The sequence below is a fragment of the Nannospalax galili genome, unplaced genomic scaffold (genome assembly GCF_000622305.1).
Source record: "Nannospalax galili isolate Female #2095 unplaced genomic scaffold, S.galili_v1.0 scaffold598, whole genome shotgun sequence".
Classification (NCBI taxonomy): domain Eukaryota; kingdom Metazoa; phylum Chordata; class Mammalia; order Rodentia; family Spalacidae; genus Nannospalax; species Nannospalax galili.
Genome location: NW_008342423.1, coordinates 1,143,207 through 1,149,964, shown reverse-complemented (window position 1 = coordinate 1,149,964; position 6,758 = coordinate 1,143,207). Strand labels below are relative to the sequence as shown.

General features: G+C 42.6%; 1 pseudogene; it reads right to left on the bottom strand.

The window, feature by feature from the left end:
- Positions 1 to 3,106: 3,106 nt before the first annotated feature.
- On the bottom strand, positions 3,107 to 5,064 carry LOC103738536 (annotated as a pseudogene).
- Between the last annotated feature and the right edge of the window lie 1,694 nt (positions 5,065 to 6,758).

The following is a 6,758-nucleotide window of genomic DNA, read 5'->3' as shown; positions in this document are numbered from 1 at the left end:
TATTTTTTTTTTTTTTTTACTTTTTTTATGTGTATGAGTGTATTACCTGCATATACGCAAGTGCACCTGTGTCGTGCAATGCCCACTCAGGTCAGAAGGTGGCGTTGGATTTCCCTGGAACTGGAGCTACAGATGGTAGCTGTCATGTGGGTGCTGAAAACCAAACCCAGGCCTTCTGCAAGAGCAGCCAGTGCTCTTAACTGCTAAGCCATCTTCCCAGCCCCCGAGTTTTAAAGTGTTTTTAAAGTTGATTATTTAGTGTGTATATGTATGTATGTATATATGTGAGTGGGTGTGTGCATGCCATTGCACACATGTGGAGGTTAGAGACAACTTGTGTGAGTCTGTTCTTTCCTTGCACTATGTGGATTCTGGGTGAGGAGCCCATGAACAGCACATAATTGCCTTCTTAGTTGTGCCAAAGGACATGCACAAGGCATGTGTAGCCCCCACTGGCTCCATGTGATACACTCAAAATTACTAATCTCAGTAGAAATGAACTCAGTCTTTGTCCAGTTTTTGCCCTAAGTCCTATCAAAAAGCCCTGACAAGCAGCCGACAGTTTTTCCTCTTGGGAACACTTAGGTCTTTCAGGAGTCTCTCTCACTTTCTCTCAATTTCTCACTTTTCCTTAATTCTCGTTAATAAACTTTGTTTCTGCTGTGCTTGTACCCATGAGTCTGCATCTTTAATTATCATGATTGTGACACAACAAACTAGAGACCCGCTGTCTCAGATTGACGGTGACCATTGTGTCCGCACCTTGAGTCCCTGGTTCCCATCCCCCTGGGCCAAGAAAGGTCTCGTGTGCCTCAAAGCTCATCAAGCCCATATCAACTTTCAGCATCATGCAGTAAAAGCTGCCTATTCTACCCCACGGAGTTATCACTTGACCGACCATCAATAGTTCTTTTGTTTTGTTTTTGCTGAAGTGGCCTCTAACTCCTGATCCTCCTGTCTAGCCTCAGAGAGCTGGAATGACAGGTTTCCCACCATAACCCCCCCCCCCAATACTTCTGTTTTCTGATGATAGGCCCCAAGTTTAGAATAACAAAACTGATTTCATGTCTTTCTGCCCGATCGGCAGAACTGAAGGCTTGCACCCCCCTCATAACCTGTGACAAAGCTCTCACATAAAGAAGGACGTTAAAAAACTTAATTAATTTAGTTCAGCAGGAGTGAGGGATATAATCCTGCCCCACCAGTCGACAGACAGACTTTTTTTTTTTTTTTTCTTTTTTCCTTTTGGTCTTTACCATTTAAAAAGAAATTATGAAATTGAATTTTTGTGTATTTCACACACAAATGACATCTTTTTCTTCTCTTTTTTAAAGATCGATTTATAGCCAGGCATGGTGGCATACACCTTTAATCCCAGTATTCGGGAGGCAAAGGCAAGTGGACCTCTCTGAGTTCAACACCAGCCTGGTATACATAGTGAGTTTCAGGCCAGCTGGGGCTACAGGAAGACCCTGTCTCAAAAAGACCAAGAAAGGAAAAAGAGAAAAAAAATTGATTTATTTATAGGGCTGGAGAGGTGACTCAGTGGTTAAGAGCACTGACTGCTCTTGCAGAGGAGCCAGATTAGATTTCCATTACCCACATAGTGGCTAACAACTGTCCATAACTTCAGGTCCAGGGGAATTCAATGCCCTCTTCTGACCTCCTCATGCACAACATGGTGGCTAACAACTGTCTGTAACTCCATACACATAAAATAAAAATAATAAATAAGAGGCTGGAGAGATGGCTCAGTGGTTAAGCTGTTCTTGCGAAGGACCTGGGTTTGGTTCCCAGCAATCATATGACAGCTAACAACTTTTTGCAACTCCAGTTCCAGAGGATCTGATGCCCTCTTCTGTGGGCACTGTATAACACAGGTGCACTTACTACTTACATATAAACAGGCATAACATTCATACAATAAAAAAATAAAAGAGCCAGGTGTGGTGGCACACACCTTTAATCCCAGCACTTGGGAGGCAGAGGCAGGTGGATCTCTGTGAGTCCAAGGCCAGCCTGGTCTACATAGCAAGTTCCAGGCCAGCTGAGGCTAGAGGGAGACCCTATTTAAAAAAAAAAAAAAAAAAAAAGACTCCCTTAAAATAAATAATAAATAAAATTTTTTATTTTTATTTTATGTGTATGAGTGTTATGTCTGCATGTGTGTAAGTGCATTCCTGTCCTGCAGTGCCCATGGAGGTCAGAAGAGGGCATTGGATCCCCTGAAACTGGAGTTACAGATGGTTGTTAGCTACCACGTGGGTGCTGGGATTCAAATCCAGGTCTTCTGCAAGAGCAGTCAGTGCTCTTAACTGTTGAGCCCTCTCTCCAGTCCAGATATAAATAAATATTTTTTAAAGCTTTATTTATTTTTATTTCATTTTTTGTGCATGAGTGTTCTACCTAAATATATGTTAAGTGTGCATCATGCATGCAATGCCTGCAGAGGTCACAAGAGGGTGTCAGGTCCCTTGGAACTGGAGTTATAGATGACTGTTGGCCTCCATGTGCTTACTGAAAACCAAACCTGGGTCCTTTGCAAGAGAAGTCAATGTTCATAACCACTAAGTCATCTCTCCAGCCCCTAATAAAACTCTTTTTATGCCTTTTGCTACATCTCCAAATAAGCTATGACCATGACTATGTCATTAGTCACGATTATTCAAATTTCTCTGATTATTGGTTTTTTTTTTTAAAGATTTTTATGCATGTGTGTATTAGTCACTTTTCTGTTGCTGTGATAGAAACACTGACCAAAGCAATTTAAAGAAGAAAGAGTTTATTTGAGCCTATGGTTCCAGGGGAATTACAGTCCGTCATGGCAGGGAGGCATGGTGGCAGGAGGTGGCTGGAGCAGGAGCAGCAGAAGCTAAGCTCTCACATCATCACACAGGCACAGGAAGCAATTGGAGATCTGGCAAGGCTTAAGAGCTCTGTGAGCCCACCCCCAGTGACATGCTTCCTCCAGGATAGCCGCACCTTCCAAAACCTCCCAAACAGCACCATCCATCTGGGGACAAAATGTCCAAACACTTGGAGCCTATGGGGAACATTTTCATTCAAACCACCACAATGTGTTATGTGTGTGAGAGAGAGAAAAAAACAAAGGAAGAGAAAAAAAAGAAAAGAAAAGAAGGAAGGAAGGAGGGAGGGAGGGGAAAAGAATAAAGAAGTTTCATGGATGTGTTGCCTCATTTAACAAAGAAGCAGTCATTATACCTGGGTATTTGGTCAATGATGGAGTATTCTCTCCTAAAGAAACAAGGAATTGAGAAGAACATTGCACAAGGAAATGTATATATCCTATTTACAAGTGAAGGATATTCAAAGGGAAAGATTAACAACAACAAAATGAAAGTTAAAAAGATGCCAATAAGCTCATGGATATGAGATCAACTCCAGGGCCAGAGGCCCTGCTCAGTCCAGCCAGCATATGGACATCAGCTCTGAGCATCACATAGGATTAAAATATGGAAAAACTTTATCAGGAAAGGAATTTACAGAGAATCTGTAGATGAGAACCCCATGGTTGGAAACATCATAAAATGAGAACGTGTGAGCCCCATAGTCTAGAAAAACTCCAACATGACTGGGAGGAACAGTCAGAGACAGGGTCAAGACTCTGGGATTGCAGGTGAGGGGGCACTCTTCAAAGGCATTGTATGTCATCCTTCTCTATAGCCCTATAACCCAGAACCCATATTTAGGCTGATAATTTAAATCTTGTCTAATACTAAAAGCAAATAAGGGTCTATGGCATCTTTTGTCATTTGAGCAAAGCATGGGATTGAAGAAGTAGCTTCCATCACTTACCCAGGATCCAGGCACCTTTTCTAGACCTGTCCACCCTCCCAGTAATGTTTTCCTGATTGGCTAGCTGGGTAGCCCAGGACACCTTCATGACAGCTCTCACGTTATCGCACAAAACTTTTTTCCGATCTTCATACTTTATCTCTCGCTTGTTCTCAGTGATGGCAATGTTGGGATGGTTGTTTTGAAACAGTGTCACTTGAACCCAGTAGTGTTGGACCTTGGTTAACTCTCGAAACACTTCTAGCATCCTTCTCAGAAGAGGAGTTCGGAACCATCTTTATCCTTTGGGGATAGATTTTGGCTTCCTCAGCCTCCAGGTCTGACTCCTGTTTATGATGCAGTCCACATCCTGCAGCATCTCCAAGGTTGACCCCTGCAGTCTATGCTCCAGGTTGGAAATGAGACCTCCCATCAGCTTCATCTGCTGGACTCTTACTTCAGACTCTGCCAGGCTGCTCAGAATGTCCTCTTCTTGCTTCAGCTTTTGCAGCTCATTCTTCTCCTGAGAGTCCTTTAAACTTCTCCTGAACATTCCGCACATCACTCTGTGTTTGATTCTGCTAGAAGGTTCTGTCTTCTTGTACTTCATCTTTCCAGTTCTCACATTCTTTCTTGTCTGTCATCAGTTTCTGCATAGCTGCTGGGAGCTTTTTCTGGTACTCCTGGGCCACCTCTTCTATGAGTAATATTTGGTGACTGTGGTGCTCCTGAGATCACTGACAAAGCCAACAGATGAGCTTCCTGTCCTTCTCACAAAACAGCTGGAGTCTCTCTCCATGGCATGCACAGTGTTACACAGACCAGGCCTCTTCTGGGCATGACATTACAACTTTGAGCCTCTCCACTATTTTGGCCACATGCTGATTAGGCTGTAGATTGCCAAATTGATAACTGACTTGGCAAATAGGGCAGTTGCCCTTCCCCTGTTGATCTTTAGTGGACTCATCATTCAATTTGATGCAATCTTGACAGAAGGTGTGGCCACAGTCTGCGCTCACAGGTTCCTTCAGGAGCTCCAGGCAGATGGGGTGGGTCACCTCCTCCTGTATGCTCCCCAGGGCTGCTGAAGCCATAGATGCTGTTTGCTGTTCCTGCCTGTCCTGCCTGCAGGTTCCTCCCGCTCAGATGCTTGGTGAAGATTACATGACTGTGACTGGTCCATCTGTACTGGGAGGCAGGATTCCCTTATTTATTTTTATTTTATGTGTACGAATTTTCTGCCTGCTTGTGTGTAAGTGCATCCATGTCATGCAGTACCTATGGAGGACAGAAGAAGGCATCAGATTTCCTGGAACTGGAGTTATGGAAGGTTGTTACCCGCCATGTGGGTGCTGAGATTTGAATCCAGGTCTTCTGCAAAAATAGCCAGTGCTCTTAACCACTGAGCCATCTCTCCAGCCCTGAGTTTCTTTCTTTTCTTTTTTTTAAAGGCCATATAACAATGCATCCTGTGTTTGTGTCCCATTTTCTTTATCCATTCATCTGCCAGTGGGTATTTACATTGTTTCCATTTTGGCTATTGTAAATAACACTGCCCTGAACATTTGTGTATAAACACCTGTTCAAGTCCCTGTCATCTGTTCTTGTGGATATATGAAGAAGTGGCATCCTGGATCACATGGTAATTATATGTTTAATTGGGGAATTACCATGGGGTTACCTACAGCAACTGCACTATTTTAAATTCCCATCAAGTAGGCATGAGAATTCCAATTTCCTTATATCCTGTCTAACACAGTTTTTCCCTAACTTTTTCTTGTTTGTCTTACAATAGCCATTCTAATGGACATGTTTTAGGCTTTTAGTTTTAATGTGTTTTATTTTGGGTATGCATGTGCATGTTGAGTTCATGTATCATATATAGAGGTCAAAACAACTTGCAGGGGTTGCTTCTTTCTTCCCCTATGTAGATCCCAGGGACTGAACTCAGGTCATCAGGCTTGGTGGGAAGAGCCTTTAACCTGCTGAGCCATCTCACCAGCTCAGTTCATTGTAGTTTTGCTGGAAGTGTTGAGATTTCTTTTTTTCTTTTTCTTTTTTGCTTGGTCTTTTTTGAGACAGGGTCTCCCTGTAGCCCCAGCTGGTCTGAAACTCACCCTGTAGACCAGGCTGGCCTTGAACTCACAGAGATCCACCTGCTTCTGCCTCCCAAGTGATGGGATTAAATGCGTGTGCCACCACACCCAGCTGAGCTTTTCTTCTTGAATTGTAAGAATACTTCTGTTAATATTTTGGATAATTCTTGCAGATATGTTATCAGTTTATTTTCATTATACTTTTGTGTCAGATCTTTAATGTAAAATTGTTGCAATCAAATGTATTGATCATTTTAGTAGCATCATCTCACCTTCTAAATCCTTCCTTTTCTTTCTGATAAATATTTATCTGAAGTGTTACTGTTTTTTTCTTTCTTTTCTTTCTTTCTTTCTCTCTTTCTCTTTCTTTCTTCTTGTTTTTCTTTCATTCTTGTGACATGTCCTATTATGTAGCCCTGGCTGACCTGAAACTCACTGTGTAGCCCAAACTAGCCTCAAATTTATAACTGTCCTCCTGCCTCAGCCTCCCAAGTGCTAGAATTACAGCCATGAGTCACCAAGCCCAGTGTTGACTAATCTGTCTGAAATTAATGAAGGGTAAACTATCAGATGGCCTAATTGTATGTTTATATACTGACAACTATAATTAATAATTCCAGCTTGGGCTAGAAGATTTGTTTAACAAAGAAAAACAAACAAGCAAACACACAAAAGCTAACAACTCTTGCTTCTTACTCTTGAAGAGGCCCTCTGACCCCGTCGGCAGGCCATTTTCTCTAGATCAGGAACCCTGACTACAGATGTGTTCTTTAGAAACTCTATATGGTTCCATCATGGGTGGGGAGAGGCTCTTGGAGACCCACCCTTCCAGGAGAAGCCCTAAACAGTAAATGGTAGCCTAGATGA